This window comes from Pollicipes pollicipes, unplaced genomic scaffold, assembly GCF_011947565.3.
Source record: "Pollicipes pollicipes isolate AB1234 unplaced genomic scaffold, Ppol_2.1 Scaffold_2003;HRSCAF=2346_pilon_pilon_pilon, whole genome shotgun sequence".
Lineage (NCBI taxonomy): Eukaryota > Metazoa > Arthropoda > Thecostraca > Pollicipedomorpha > Pollicipedidae > Pollicipes > Pollicipes pollicipes.
The window spans coordinates 2,649-9,453 of record NW_023596032.1 but is presented as its reverse complement, the minus strand read 5'-3'; the positions used below and the strand labels follow the sequence as shown (position 1 = coordinate 9,453).

Below are 6,805 nucleotides of genomic sequence, written 5' to 3'. Positions count from 1 at the left end.
GGCGATTCCACTCTGACCTCTGGATGTTGCGTGTGACGCGGCCTTGGTCCACACACAGGCGGCTCACCTTCCGAGCGACGGCAGGGCCACCTGTTGGCGTCCCGCGAAACTCGAATGACTCGCAGCCCGAGTCGTGACCACGTCCAGATCGGGATCTGCCCCGACCGGTCTGAGCCACCGTTGGCGTCCAATAGGTGGCGCCACCGGTGAGCAGAGGTGCTGCCACCTCGCATCATCTCACGGAGGCGCGGACCGCCCGAGGCCTCCGCAGAATCGGCGCCGTTTCCGCCACCTGGACCGCCACCACGCACTTCGGCTGAGCGGCTCTTCCTGCCTCGCCTCACTTGACGGTAAACGTCGCTGCGGTCGGGTGTATAGGTGGCGCTAGGGTCGCGGGAGGGGCGAGATTTCCGAGGGGTTTCGCCGTAGCTCGAGGAGACACTGTAGCTCGTGTGGCGACCATCGGGGTCACCGCCGGCGTAGGCACAGTCCTCCGTCTGTGGGACGATATAGAGATGCGTGTTGTTTACGGCATGGAAAGACGCGACATAAAACGTCTCCAAGTGCGAGCTTACAGCGACAAAAGTCGAAACGCGAAAATATATGACGTGTGGTACAAGCCGCCACCGGGCTCTGCTCATTTGGTATAGCTTTGAAGACCACGAATTTCAGTTGCGTATGAATCCGTTTATTTTCTGACCAGGTTGTCTTTAACCTGGCGCCACAATAGCAATACGTTGAAGTGATTGCTCCACCTTTGTACACGGCTTTGAGTTCAAACGGTCGGGTTGTGCTGCATTATGAGACACTCACAGCATCATCTTTTCAAAGCATATAACGCTCTGTTTACAATTTGAGTGCAATAGGTAGACTGGACTTGTCAATACCGGGCTACGTACAACAACAAACTGTCATATGATAACGAATGAAAGCATTTTAGATCACCTGTGTTGCCAAGTGGAGCGTAACACCACGGGATTGACACTTTTTGTGGACATAATTATGACACTCCCAAAACACCTTGGCTTAAGGATAGCATGACCACGTCCAGTGTGTCTCTACAGTCATGTTTCTGCCTTTCATTGCAGTCACTGAAAGTACAACGTTCCATTCAAAACATCCCATTATGTCGACACATGTGCCACGCATTTCGCCACGGGTGTCATGCGTCTCGCCACGGGTGTCATGCGTCTCGCCATGGGTGTCATGCGTCTCGCCACGGGTGTCATGCGTCTCGCCACGGGTGTCATGCGTCTCGCCACGGGTGTCATGCGTCTCGCCACGGGTGTCATGCGTCTCGCCACGGGTGTCGTGCGTCTCGCCACGGGTGTCGTGCGTCTCGCCACGGGTGTCGTGCGTCTCGCCACGGGTGTCGTGCGTCTCGCCACGGGTGTCATGCGTCTCGCCACGGGTGTCATGCGTCTCGCCACGGGTGTGTCGTGCGTCTCAGGCTACGGGTGTCGTGCGTCTCGCTCAGGGTGTCGTGCGTCTCGCTACGGGTGTCGTGCGTCTCGCTACGGGTTGTCGTGCGTCTCGCTACGGTGTGTCATGCGTCTCGCCTATTCACCTCCATGCCTTCGGAGTCGGTGCACTGGAAGCACGTCATGCCGTCTCGCTTGACCTCCTTGCAGTTATCGTCGTTTCTCTTGTGCGACATTGCATCCAGCATATCGCTGACGGCTTCCCGAGTATCTTCGTAGCCCTGGGAGGCTTCCTCCTGTATCTCTCCTGAAAGAAGAGGTGACGGACTGAGATTAGTTCGGTGAAGCGTCTAACCACATAAATCAAAGCTTTATTTTCTATGATCCTTATTCAATACATTTTGCAATAAGTCTCATGTCTTCTGACTGAGGTAACTGATATTTGTCCTCCTCCAAGCGCAATTCCAGGCTCCATGTCACGCTGTCACATTTACTCTCACCAGAGAGTATACGTAAGGGAGTAACTCAAAGCTTTATGCCATGCTGCCACGTTTACTCTCGTCGGAGAGTATATATGAGAGAGTAACTCCAGGCTTTATGCCATGCTGTCGCGTTTGCTTTCGTCCGAAAGTAGGCGTAAAAGAGTAAATCCTGACTTTATGCCAGGCAACCGTGTTTGTTCTCGTCGGAAAGTATACGTGAGTGAGTAACTCCAAGCTTTACGCCATACTGTCACGTTTACTCCTATCGGAGAGCATACATTAGAGAGTAACTCCAGGCTTTACGCCAAGTTGTCGCCTTTGCTCACATCGAAGAATAGACGACATGCTCTCATGCCGACACACTTACAAATGATCTTCGCTGTTTACAACTATCGGCGCGAGAAGTTTTGTATGCCAAGTGATTACCGCGGTTGCGTCGTTTTCAGATGTCACCTACCTGCCCTCCGACTGAATTGCTTATCGCGGTCCGTTCCGCGCGTCCTGTCGCCGCCCTCGTACGCTTCATTTCCGTATCTGAGACCGTGGCGCTTCGGGTACCGCCTCCGCCGTTTCCTGCGTCCATTCAAGGCTCCGCTGTAGTACTCATCTTGGTCATTTTCGGTCTCGTTATCCTTTTCGTAAAAGTCGTCACCCACTCGGCCGTTGTCAGGACGACTGTTGCCACGGTAACCGTCGTCAGGGCGACGGTTTGCCACGGGAGCCGTCGGCGGGACGTCCGTTGCTAGGGTAGTATTCATCATCATATGTGTAATCGGCTGGGTAGTCTTCATCCTGACGATCGTCGCCATGGTAACCAGCGTTCTCGTAGTCATCATAGTCTACTTGCGGACGTTTTTTTGTAGCTGAAAAAAATGTTACGTCATTTCGAGACAAGCAAGTTATGCAGGAGAACCAGGACATGCATATCACGTTATTTTTCCGAACAGTGTCAGTTTTCAAATCGCGCTTCCACACAAGGCACGCTCGGATCAGCCGTCAACAGCCCCAAAGTCGTGCCGCCACGCATGCAGCGAATTTGTTGGTACGAACTTGAAAAAAATAATGTCGTTTCAAGCTCATGGGCTAATTCTTTGGGCACCGTCATCTGCCTAACCATCAGTTTGGGACGGTGGGTTTCCGAGTCCTGACCCCAGTAGGCTTCAGCAAGTTGCCAGTTTCGTGTTCCAAACAGCGTCGAGGCGGAATGGACTCCAGTAACCTGTCTTGAGTGAATACTTCCGGTTGCAGCCGTCGTACTTGAGAATAAGTAGCCCTGTCTACAGTTGTGGACTACTGCGCGTGCGATGAAGCCAAAAGGGTTCCTCCTTACATGCATAGAACAACCCAGATGTGCTTCTTCCGTGAGAAATTGTAAAAACTTGTCATGCGCATTCAATGTGGATGATTTTGTAATGGTGTTCGAAGATGGCATCATCCATCTAGTTGCACAATACTTCACGCACAAAGTCCATGCGGTGGATTTGAAAAGAGTCTTAACCATGCGCGGTTTTAACACGGACAAGCCAATCGGCACATTAGATCAGCAGTGTCGGACAAACAGCCTTGTCACTGAAGGTTGCAAAGGTGTTCTCATGTGACATGAAATCATAGATAACAGTAACACACATGACAACATCCTTTCTTAACGCAAGTGCCTTGGCAAAATCTAGTAAAAGGCAACTTTTTAAGCGGACAGGAGACCTGCCTTCCGGCACCGAAGGAGTGGGAGTGTTGTCGGGGCGGCATCCGTCTCAGTGTAATCTTCTCTTTGTTTTGACCCCTGACCTGACCTGGTCCGCTGCGGCCGGCCGTAGAAGTCGTGCCGGATGTGCCCTTCCTCGCCGCCAGATGCGTCATCCTCGTCGTCGTGGAAGTGCTGGATGCTTTCACGCGGGGCATATCTGTCGCACGAGTGCAGTGTGCTGGGTCACGGGTTCGATCCCCAGAAGGGTAAAATTTTACGTCAACGATGTACTGGTGCATATTCGGCGATGTTGCTACATACTTCGGCTCGTCATCTTCGGCACTTAGGTGCAGACAAACGTCTGAGAGAAGGGTAATCTGTCGAATGGTAATGTTTCATTTGGTAGTTGGTTGAGGTTTTAAAGAGCCGGATCCATCTGTTACCACGCGCTGGCGTCAATCTTCTCTTTACGTTGTTTGGCAACTGTGCGTACTTTTACGGTCATTTAAGCTACGGTTAAGGCGGTCTTTTACGAGAAACTCCCAAATGCGTCCTACCAGGTGACTCAAGCGTTATCACTAGAGCACCGTCACACCTTTGTTTACCCACCACCCACCTCGATAAATAAATAATACTTGGAAACTACAGTGCAACCGCCAACGGTCAAAACAAACTTACCCCTCACGTGTTACGCGACCGACCCTCACCTGAAATACGGGTCGCTGTCGTCCTCCCTGGGCAGGTAGCGTTCGTACGGGTCGCGTTGGACGGCGTACGTAGTTTTTGCCGGCCCTGCTGACGACCGTAGTCGGTGTAGTGTGGTTGGTACGCTTCCTGGAAGCTGCGACCCGGCCGACGTCAGGTCGCCAGAGGTCACGGGGTCAGACACAGCCGTATGAAGGTCAGCATGAGCTACAACCACCTGACGCTTGGTTGAAGCTCCTCGGGGTGTGAGCAGAGGTCACAGCAAGGTCAGCAGGGGTCGCAAAGAGATCAGTAGAGGTCGCGGGGAGGTCAGCACGGCCTCTCACCGACCGCCTGCTGATCTGATGTGCTGGTAGCATGGGCACGAAACCCTCTGTGGATCACTCCGGGCGTGAACGACGACGCGGCGCTCTTCGCGTCGCGCTGCGGCGCCTGCACCATCTCGAGCAGCGCCTGCACCTGCGCGGGGTTCAGGGGCGCCTTCAGAGCGTGTCCTGGCCCCACGAGCGCCGCGGGCGCTTTCGGCGCGCTGGCGCCGGCGCCGGCGCCGGTCGGGCGGGGGCGGATCTGCGGCCGCACGGAGCCGGGCGGCACGTCGCCCCGAAAAATGGTCGTCTTCGAGCCGGTCGCCGGCTGCCGCCGGGGCACACCCTTGCGGTGACGATGGATGACGGGATGAATGTTGCGCACCTGCTCCGTGTAGATCACCAGGCCCTCGGGGCTGCCGCTGTCTCGCCTGGCGCGTCGCAGCACCCGGGGGAAGGTTTCGTCGTACAGTGCCGCCTCCTGCTCGTCCGGTGTGCCGTAGGGGCCGCGGTACATCGCCTCTTCCTCGCGGTAGCGGCTGGGGTACGCGCGCCGGTGCGCGCCGCCGCTGCGATACGGGCTGTACTCGCCGGGGTCACCCTCATCGGCCACGGCGCGGTACGCCTCCTCCTCCTCCTCCGCCTCGCGATAGACGTCGAATCCCTCCAGTGCTCCGCCCGGCCGCCCGGCATTCTCATCACGATGAGGCGTCTCCCCGCGGTCGTCGTAGTTCTGTCGGTGGCCGTCCAAATTGTAGTTGTACTCCTCACCGCCAGGGGCGCTAGTGGAGTCATCATCCGGTCGCCGGTCGGCCGGCTGGCGGAAGGGAACGCTGAAGGCGGGCTCTTTCGAGGGAGCGAAGCTCGGGCTGCCTCCGCCATCGGTGCCATCGAAGGCGTGCGCGGAGGCGTCCCGTATCTTGGCCATCAGATCCTGGTGCGCGCCACCACCCATGAAGCCAGACGCGTCATCCTGGCGCGCTCCGGCCGGGTCATTGAAGGTACCGCTGCGATCTTCGGACGTCAAACGGTTAATGGCAGCGCCACCATCACCACTGCCGCCGCGATCGAGGCCTCGGGAGTCGCGGAAGCCTTTGAAGCGGTTCTCGCCCCCCGCCGGATAAAAGCCTGTGACGTCAGAGTCTGTGTCACGGCCCCGCGCACGCGACGCCGCGGGCCGGTAGGTGACGTCATCCCGGGAGGCCTCCGCCGTCGGGCGCCCAGCCTCATGGGCGCCGCTGTTTCGCGGATGGTGCTGCTGGGCGCTGCGCTCCTGGCCCCTGAAGCAGGCGGGGACATTGCGATGATGAAACGGAGATGGCAGCTGACGCTACACGCTCAGGTACAGTGAGCGGGCACTCGCTGCTAACCTTGAGCGGGAGACTGCAGGGTGCAGCTGCGGCGCAGCAGACAACGCTTACGTGATGCGATTCATGGATGCAAGAAAATTAAATATTATTCTGAATGTTCTGCGCAGAAGGCCTGCGATTGTATTACACGGTTTTTAATCGGACATAATTTGAATTGTTATTTATTATTAATTATTATGTATTTCTAAATCATGGGGACCGTTTGTTTGCAGAATCTGGGTAATTATGAAACAAGATGTAAGGCGTCGTAATTAGATCACGACACTTCTCACAAGAAGCGCTCAGAATTATTGACTCGCACAATAGTGCGAGCACCCTTCCAAAAACTTAGCTGATGGGTAGGGCCAATGTATCAATAAGCAATGCAGTCCAAATTCCATAGCGTTTAGATAAGCAATACCAATATTTAAATCATTGCCTGGATTACATTGGCCCACATTACAGGAACAGCAGAAGCCCGCATACGCACGGGAGTAGCTGACACTGGTTGCATTTTATCCTAAACTGCGAACAATCCTGTCCTGGTTGAAATCCATGCAAACTATGTGCGGCCAACAATTTTTCATGACCAGTTCAGACAAAATGCTAGCTGCAGCTCTGTCGGCTCTATTTAACTGCAGCTCTACATCTCCATCAAACATGCATCCGAACACGCTAGGGTCTCATGAGGTAAGATCATCACGCTAGAATCGTGCTATTACGTGACACATGTAAACCTTCGTGAGTATCTGTGTCTTAACGTTGTCTTGCAGTATTCCAATAATCTGACTCACTTTTTTGCAGCTTTGAAGACTTGGTACATATTTCGAAGTTGTGTGCTTGTGTAAGTTGCTTTGGA

The 6,805-nt window shown here is 54.7% G+C and overlaps 1 long non-coding RNA gene across 1 annotated transcript; it reads right to left on the bottom strand.

Annotated features, from left to right (window-relative positions):
- Positions 1 to 236: 236 nt before the first annotated feature.
- LOC119096329 (uncharacterized) lies at positions 237 to 2,587 on the bottom strand. Its single transcript, XR_005094055.1, has 3 exons — positions 2,361 to 2,587; positions 1,568 to 1,728; positions 237 to 497 (listed from the first exon to the last, which is right to left on the bottom strand). It is a non-coding gene; the product is annotated as an uncharacterized LOC119096329 (long non-coding RNA).
- Between the last annotated feature and the right edge of the window lie 4,218 nt (positions 2,588 to 6,805).